At 35.0% G+C, this 10,039-nt stretch overlaps 1 pseudogene; it reads right to left on the bottom strand.

The window, feature by feature from the left end:
• Window positions 1-6,698: 6,698 nt before the first annotated feature.
• The window catches only part of LOC102828562, a 107,255-nt pseudogene continuing 103,914 nt past the window's right edge, over window positions 6,699-10,039 (bottom strand).

The raw sequence follows: 10,039 nt of genomic DNA on the forward strand, positions 1-10,039 counted from the left end.
AAAACGTTGAATGATGCAACAAGCATCAAAAGAAGATGGAAGGAATACAGAGTCACTGTACCAAACACAAATGGTTGATGTTCAATCATTTCTAGAGGTAATGTCTAATTAAGAGCCAAGGATACTGAAGGAAGAAGTCCAAGGTATATAGAAGGCTTTGGCAAAGAACAAGGCACTGGGAATTGAGGGAATACAAATGGAAATCTTTCTAAAAACTAATGCAACACTGGAGGCACTCACTAACCTATGCAAAGAAATTTGGAAAATAACTACCTGGCTAACTGTTTAGAAGAAATCCATTATGTGCCCATACCAAAGAGAGGTGACCAAATGGGATGCAGAGATCATTGAATAAAATCAGCAATATTGCATGCAAGTAAAATTTGGCAAAAGATATACAAAATCAGCTGCAACCATATATTGACAGAGAGATTCCAGAGCTCTCTGGATTCATGCTGGATTCAGAAGAGGACGTATAATGAGAGATATTATGGCTGACATCAAATGGATGTTGGTTTAAAGCAGAGAATACCAAAAAGATGTACCTGTGTTTTATTGACTACACAAAGACTTTCGATTGTGAGGATCATGACAAGCTATGGCCGACATTGCACAGAAGGTGTATTCCAGACACTTAATTGTGTTCGTGAGGAGCTTGTACATAGACCAAGAGTACTTCAAACAGAACAAGCGAAAAACAAGTGGTTTAAAATTAGGAAATGTGTGTGTCAAGGTTGTATTCTTTTGCCATATTTATTCAAATTGTATACTGAGCAAATATCCAAGAAACTGGGTTATATGAAGAAAAACATGGCATCAGGATTGGAGGAAGACTCATTATCTACCTGTAATATTCAGATGATATACTTGTTTGCAGAAATTGAAGATGATTTAAAATTCTTTCTGATGAAGATCAAAAATTACAAACTTCAGTAAAGGTTGCACTTCAGTGTAAAGAAAACAAAACTCCTCACTACTGGATCAATAAACAGCATCCATATAAATAGAAAAAAGATTGAAGTTGTTAAAGACTTCATTTTGCTCAGATCAACTATCAACACAGTCAAGAGATCAAATGATGCATTGAATTAGTCAATCTGCTTCACAAGACCCAATTACAGTGTTAAAGAGCAAAGATGTCAGTTTAAGGATTAAGGTGCACCTGACCTAAGCCATGGTATTTTCAATTGCATGTGAAAGTTGGATAGTGAATAAGGAAGACCATAGATGAATTGATTTATTTGAGTTATGGTGCTGGAGGAGAATATTGAAAGTGCCATAGACTGCTAAAAGAACAGACAAATCTTTGTTTTAAGGAATACAGCCAGAATGCTCCTTGTAAGCCAGATTGGCTGGACATTGTCTCTCATACTTCATACATATTATCAGGAGGGACCAGTCAATGGAGAAGGATATCATCATTGGCAAAGTAGAGGGTCATAAAAAGAGAAGAAGCCCTCTTCCAATGAAATGGATTCGCATAGTGTCAACAGCAATGAGCTTAAACATGGCAACAATTGTAAGGTTAGCACAGGACCAAGTAGTGTATCTTTTTGATGTGCTTAGGGTCCCTATGAGTTAGTACCAACTTGATGACATCTAAAAACAACAACAAAAGTAGAAAGTCAGTAAAAAAAAAAAAAAAAAAAAAAGGAAGACTTTCAATGAATTGGATTGATACAATGACTGCAACAATTTATACAAACATAATAATTATGATCATTGTTCAGGGCAGGTCAAAGTTTCATTTTCTTGTGCATAGGATTGGTATGAGTCTGACCTAACAACAACAACAACCAAACCAAACCTACTGTCATTGAGTGATTCCAACTCATCACAAACCTGCATTGTAATTTGGACTATGAAATAATTTATGGAAGCCAAAGCACTTAAAAAATAGCCTTTATAATGCAATGGTTAATTAATCAGCTATTAACTAGAAGATCAGTTGTTTGCATCCCAGTGATGCTACTGAGGGGAACACCTGGCAATGTGCTCCCACAAAAATGATAGCTTAGAAAACCCTATAGGGCACTTTTACTCTGTCCTGTAGTTTTACTGGTATTTTAGCGGATTACAAGTTCAATTGCTAACCAAAAGGCCAGTAGTTGGATCTACCAGTCACTCTTTGTGAGAAAGATGAGGCTCTCTGCTCTTGTAAAGGTTTAGCATCAGAAACCCTACACATGGTCCTTATGAGTCGGAACTGACTCTGTGGCATACCACCACCACCACTACCACAGATAGACAGTTGAGTCACTGGATTCCTGGTTTCGTGCTGGAGTGTAAACAATGAACTGCTAACCATAAGGTTGGCAGTTTAAACACATCAGCTGTCCTTGGAAACCTTATACAGTGTTGCTGTGAGTCAGAACCGACTCAATGAAACTTAACAACAATCACATAGGGTCACAGTGAGACAGAATCAGCTTCATGACGCACAACAGAGTACTGTGGGGTCAGTCCCTGAGTAGTACAAATGGTTAAGTGTTCAGCTACTTACTGAAAGACTGGTAAATCAAACCCACCCTGATGCACTGCAGAAAAAAGCTCTAGCAATTTGCTTCTGAATGGTCACAACCATGAAACTATGAAGTTTTAGTGGCACTCACGGGGTCACCATGAGTTAGAAGTGACTCAACAGCAATGGATATTTATGTATGATACCAAAGTATTCAAAGGCAATGCAGCTGTGTTGATTTCTACTCCTGGAGACACAGCAGGAGAGAGTAGGACTGCCCCCTATGGCTTTTCAAGACTGGAAATCTTTATGGAAACTAAGGGCCACATCTTTCTCCTTTAGAATGGCTGGTAGGTGAGAACTGTCCCACTAGGGTTTCTCTTTATTTTTTTTTTTTTAAGTGCCTTTGGGTCAGTTCTGACTCATAGCTACTTGTATAGGGTTTCCAAGGAGTGACTAGTGGGTTTGAACTGCCGATCTTGTAGTTCAAACTGACCTTCTGGTTCAGTGCATTATCCTGCAGAGTAACTAAAACAATTGCAGGAACAAAACAGAGTTTACTCATATATATTTGCTTTTTAATTTATAACATTGAGAATCATAGCAATAAATAACCAAAACAACAGTAAGAATAAAGAAAAGAATCTCTAAATGTGATAGAAAATCTGATATTGTATGTATTAGTTTACTCATCAGATGATTTAAGATCCTCTAAGCTTCTAAATCCATACTGGAATGTACTTATAATATCCATTTAGGGGTTTTCCAACTTACAGCAACATGTATTACTATTTTGATTGAAAAAAGCATAACATTTATTATTAAAGTATATAACATAGCCTCCATTGTTCTTTATGTGCCTTAGTTTTTGTTTTTTTTTGGTTAGTTCTTACATTGTTAGAATATTTTGATCAATGTTTCACTTGCTAACATTAAGTTCTATATTCTATTCAAATTCTTATAAGCAACAAAGGAAATATTAACATTGAGGTGAAAATTTCATCTAAACTCTCCAACAGTTTCCTTTTTTAAATGATATTTACCCCCTCTCTTGATATTTGCCCTATAGATATTTTTATGGTAGTAAACGGTAACTTTTCAAGAACCTCTTTAGAAAAAACTTTATCAAAATTGTATCCTTTTCAAGTTCTCTATGTACTCCATAATTGGCTAGTTGCTTTGACTTTGGCATTTGATCCACTCTTAGAAAGAAAAAAAAAACTGGAAACCAATAATAATGTCATTTCCTTTCAGTCTGACAGTTTCGTATATATTCTTTCTTCTTTGTTTCCTTGACTAACACTGCTTGAGGCCAGTCATTTAATCTCAGCTGACTTTCTTCTATAGCTTCTGTTCCTTTGTGATTTAATCCAACTGTGATGAGGTTTGTCACTTTCCACAAAGTCTTCAGTATCACTGTGACATTTCTTCCACCACCACATCCTCATCATAATTATTCTTTGTGTTTCTGAGTTTAAAAGAGAATCATCACATCTAAGTAGTGTCTTTTAAGTATTATCTTTTAAGCGGTTACACAAGAGCTGGTCTCTGAAGCATCATTCAACTTTCTAAATTCTGAAGTTTATTCCTGCCTATATAGCATCTTCTATGCTTCCTGCTTGGTCTTAAGATTTATTAACTTTGCTTCCCCTTCATCCCAAGAAGTTGTATCATAAATTCAGAGAAGTAGTGATTATTTGTCCCTATTAGAAACCAAGAAAAAACTGCTGCTTAGAAACTGAGCTGACCTATGTCAACTATAAATGTTTTCTTTAAGAATTATCTGTGTTACATTGTGGCCTGTTAAAACGACTGCCATCCTAAAAGGCCTATTCATGTAGGTTTCCAAGGATACATCTAGTACAAATCTTTTCTCAAATTAAGTGGGAGGCAATGATGGCCACTCTACAAAACCTGAAAGTCACTCTACTGTTCTTCAGGCATGCCTTTATATTTTGTTTTCTGTCTACATGTTCAGCCTAGAATACTTTTTCACCCTAGATATATACCATATATAACATATGTAAAATATGTTCTAAATTCTTACCATATTAATAATGTCTACATGGAATGCCTTCCTCCCCTGTTAGTTTTCTATCCCTGATATTCCCCTGACCTGAATTTTGTTAGTGTTTTTTTTTTTTTTCCAAGTCTTTTTCATATTAACTTAAAACATAGCACAGCATTTAGACTATTCCCTTTGATTGATATTTTCAAGGTCTCTCGGTGGTGCAAATGGTTTGCAATCAAATAGTAACTAAAAGGTTGATGGTTTGAACCCACAAATCTGCTATCGAGCAGAAAAGTTCTGCCTATCTGCTTCCATAGAAACTACAGCCAAAAAAAATTATGAGACAGTACTATATGATATCACCATGAATTGTAATCAAATTGACTGCAAGGAGCTTGGTGTTTATTTATCTAAGAGCTTATTGCAGATGAAATAATAGCTATTATGTAAATAAATCATACATAGGTAGCTTAAGAATGCCTTGTAAGAAGCCATGCTTTAAGCAACACACCTATCTTATGTTTAAATGGTAAATTATTTACAAAAATAAAGTTATTTCATTACATTTTGAGTAGTTGTGACAGTCAGCAAACCATTAACCCAACAAAGAAATAGAATGTTTGTGTCACCTCAGAAAGTAAAGCCATGTCCCTTTCTAGTCAATCACTGCTTACCTCCACTGTAAACAACAACTGTTCTGGTTTTTAACATTACAGCTTAGTGATATGTGTAATATTTCATATTAATAAAACTATACAGTATGCGCTGTTTTGTGTCTAGTCTCTGTCATTCAGCAAAATTGTTCTGAAATTCAGTAATGCTGTTGCTTATTATTGTATTTATATAAAACTATCTTTTTAACCCTTCACCTGATGTTTAACCTTATGATTGCTTCCATTTTACCTACCACAAATAAATGGTTACAATAATTTATGTAAATGTATATTTTTAAAATAATATTCTTAAAATGTTTTAAATAGTTTTAGATACATTTTTTTTTTTTGAGTGTGTGTGGACATATGCATCTATTTTTTTGTGTGTGCAAACCAAAAGCCATCTGACCTGGAGTTGATTCTAACTCATAGTGATTCTATGATGGGTTTCCAAGGTTATAAATCTTTACAGCAGCTGACCACCTCCACTGTCTGTTGAAGAGTGACTGGTGAATTCCAACTGTTGGTCTAGTGGTTAGCAGCCCAATGTGTAGCCCACTACACCACCATGACTGGAGTATAAGAGTCCCTGGGGGACACAAAGGGCTAAGAACTTGACTGCTAAAAGAAAAGATTAGTGTTGCAAACCCACCACGAGGGTGACTCTGAAGACAGATCAGGCAACCAGCTTCTGAAAGGTCACAGCAATAAAAAAATCCCTATAGAGCACTAATACTCTGCATATGTGGTCTTGCTATCGAGTCCGAATACACTCCATGGCAACTAACAACATTAACAGTGAATTTACATTTAACGTAATCATCAGTTTCAAACCATTTTATTAAAGAAATCCTATTTTACATACCCACAAACATGAGTGTTCCAGATTTTTCACATCCCTGTCAACAGTTGTGTTCTTAACCTTTTACATTCTAAACATTATAGTAGGTATGAAGAATATTTTATTTTAATATTGATTTCTATTTTATTCATTATTGGTAAATTATTATTTATGTGTCTTCTTTGTGAAGTTGTAGCCCAGATATTTCCCCTTTTCGTAGGGCTATCTGGCATTTTATTATCATAAGAATCCTTTAGTTTTGATAAATTCATTTTTAAGTATGAGCTAGCAAAATTTTCATATTTGCAGAAAAGTTATCTTTAGATTTTAATATAGTTCAATTTCTCAGTAGGTTCTTTTTGCTTATTGACATTTTCTATCTCTTCTCAAGAAATCATGTCTCAAATTCACAAAAATTTTCTACCGGCTTTCTTCTAGAAGTTTCATAGCTTAGTGCTTATGTTTAATTGTAGGTTAATCCCAACATGGTAATATCATCTAAGATTATTGTTGTTGTTAAGTGCTTTTAAGTCTGTTCTGACCCACATCGTCCCTGTGTAGTGTTTCCTAGGAGCAGCTGGTGAGCTTGAACTGCCGACATTGCAGCTCAAATGGCTTTTCAGTCTAGCTCATTAACCCACAGCGCAACACTAGGATTTATCTAAGGTTGTTGTTGTTGTGAAGTGCTGTCGAGTCAATTCTGACCCATAGCAGTAGTAAATAGTAAAAAGTTCATTTTTTCCCACATGGATACCCAGTTATCCGAAGAACATTTGTTAAAGTGTATCCTCTTTCCTTAAATATCTATTATGGTTTTATGACAATTGATTATATAAGAAATGCACTCCTGGTGTGGATCAGCACTGGACTTGGAACTCACCAGCTCTTCCTCAGAAACCCTATGCAGCCACTAATAGTCAGAACTGACTTGATGGCACTTAACAACATACAAAAAGCAGTCTATAATTTTTTTCTTTAATCAATTTTTTTCTTCCTATTATAATAGTACACATCTACAATTATTATAGTTCCATTTTGGTGTTGTTATTAGTTGCTGTTGAGTCAATGCCTATTTGTAGACACTCGGCATAGAGTTTCTGAGGCTATACATCTTTATGGGAGCAGAAAGTCCGCTGGGATTGAACTTCCAACATTGTGGTTAACAGTACAGTACTTACCTGACAGAATCACAAAGGTTCCTAGTAGTTTCATTATTGTTATTGTTGTTATATGTCGTCTAGTTGGTTCTGACTATTAGTGACCCTGTGTAAGGTTTCTAGGAGCAGCTGGTAGGTTTGAACCACTGACTGGTGCTTATTCTATAGTGCCACACCAGGACTCCATGTTGTTATTATCAAGTACTGTGAAGTTACTTTGACTTATAACAACCCTGGATGGGGTTCTGGAGGAGCAACTGGGTTTGAACTGCTGACCTTGAGGATTGCAGTCAAATGCTTATCCTACAGCACCATACCAGGAGTCCATTGTTGTTGTTGTGTCCAGTTGAGTCAGTTCTGACCCACAGAGACACTGTATAGGGTTTTCAAGGAGTGGATGGTGAGCTTGAACCACTGACCTTGCAATTCAAACAGACCTTGCAGTCCAGCACATTAACCCACAGCACCACACCAGGCCTCCCATAGGAGGTCTTAAATAAGTTTATGTAGGTTTTCCAACTTGTTCTTATAGTAACTTAATTTGTTTGTCTGAGCTCTTTCCCATTGACACAAATTTTAAAAATAAGATTGACAATATCTTTATAAAAAGACATTTTAAAAGAAATAATTGCATAAATTCTACAGATAGTTAAATGAGATTTGATGACTTAGCAAAACTAAGTTTTTCCAAACAAAGTCATCATGTATTCCTTGTTTTTTCAGTACTTGCATTATTTCTATTCTTTTCAGGTTTTCAGTTTAGAGGTCTTATTGAACATTTTTATTAAATGTATTCCAGAATGCTTTACTTTTGTTTTCACTAAAGGGGGTTGTAGTATAAATTTCAGTTTTCAATTGTTTGTTGTTATTGTTGATAAGTGCTCTTTAATTGGTTCTGACTCATAACAACCATAACAACCTTACATAGGGTTCCCAAGTAGCTGCTGGTTGGTTTGAACCATTAACCTTGAGGTTAGCAGTCTTGTGCCTATCCTACAGCACCACACCAGGACTCTGTTTATTGTTAGCATTTAACTATTTATCTAACTTCTGTTATCTCGGTATATTCACTCATTAGTATTAGTTGTTTTTCCTGTAAATCCTAAGAATTTTCCCAGTATGTAATGGTATACGTATTAATATGAAAAGTTTTACTTCTTCCTTTCCAGTCTTTCTACTTCCTTAATTTCATTGCCTTATTGCAATGTCAAGGAGCAACACTGCACATAACAGTAGAAGTTGTAGCAGATAATGTTCTTGCTTTTCCTGACCTTAAGGGAAATAAAATAGTCTTTCATCATTTATGTTATGTTAGATGCACTTTATCCATTGAAAAATTATTCCTTCTTTTATTAAAGAAAAACTTTTATTACAAAAAAGTATTTAAAATAATTATTGGATTTTTAAATAATAGTCTTTTAAAATTTTATCCTGAATACACACACAAGGTGTTTTGGGTCATAGACAAATTTCTTATTAAATGCCTACCAGCAAATAAAGATGCACATCTGTCCTCTCATCACCTAGTATTACCCCTGGAGCAACTTGATGAGTGTTGGCATCCCGTAGGCAAAAGACTAGAAAAATATTGTTTTTCTGATTGTAATAGGCAATGAGTCAGCTATTTCATTCCTCTCTTGTCAGGATCTTTTCTTGCAATATTTTATTATGATGTAAATACATTTTCTCTACCAGTCAGACAGTAGTGTGTATTATTGCTTTTATAAGTTACAGGCATCTCCAATTTCTGGACTTCATTTTTTAAATACCTAGGAAAATAACCTCTTGAGTCTTTCTGGTACTTGAGATTTAACTTGTGGATTTTTTCTAAGCTACAAACCTTTGACAGTCAGTTTTATTATCTTTTCATATCAGAGCAATTACCAAGACAAATGGCCTCAAATACAATTCTCAGATACTTGAAAAGACTTGAAGGCTTAATCTAGGGTGAAATCCAGAGAAATTTTACTTCTCTATAGAATTATGTTTTCTTCCTAATTTAACTAATTTTTCTTTCATGTTGAAACAAGCTATTTTATGATAATATATATATATATATGTACATACATTTGTTTATATACTGGATTTAGTCCTGGTGTGGCAAGGAGTTCTGGTGTGTTGCTGTGGGCTAATGCGTCAGACTGCAAAGTATTTGAAGTGCAAGGTTGGTGGTTCAAGCTCACCAGCTGCTCCTTGGAAACCCTATACAGGGTCGCTATGGGTTGGAATCAACTCAACAGCACTTGACAACAAATGGTTTCTTTGGTTTCTAAAAATTTAAATGACTTTTTTGATTTCTTACAGTAGTTTCCAAAAGCCCTCAAGGTGCTGTGCTTCCTTTGTAACTCTAGCTCCTCATTAAGCAGTATAAGAACATTAACAATCAAAGGCTAATATGTGTATGATATGCCAAGTGTACTTTTTATTAGTTTCCAGATTTGTAATGCTCAAAAACATCATACCCATTGTGAACTGCCATTAATTTTCCTAAGACCACACAAGAAAATTTCCTTTTATTTAAGGATAAATGATTATGTATCACTGATAAACCATACTGGTATCTATCAATCCTGTGGCTCCAGAGCCATCCTTTTGTGAATTTCATTCATAACCTTTCATGTCTACATAAAAGTATTCCCCAAACAAGAGCATTGGGGATACAACCACTTGGAGAAATTCCTATCCTTATTTATTTCTAAATATTCTAAATAGATTACATACTCTCAGTAAGTAGTGGAAAGCTAGAATTTAAATTTATGTCTGACTCTGAAATATGGTAAACTCATTGGTATTCTAAACTATTTTCCAGACTGAACTTAGATTTACCACAAAAATAAGAGAGAAAATTATATGCATTCATTACTAAAGACCCAATTGCATGCCTCATTGCAATGTTAGTTTGTCATACTGTGGTGA

This window comes from Chrysochloris asiatica, unplaced genomic scaffold (genome assembly GCF_000296735.1).
Source record: "Chrysochloris asiatica unplaced genomic scaffold, ChrAsi1.0 scaffold00002, whole genome shotgun sequence".
NCBI lineage: Eukaryota > Metazoa > Chordata > Mammalia > Afrosoricida > Chrysochloridae > Chrysochloris > Chrysochloris asiatica.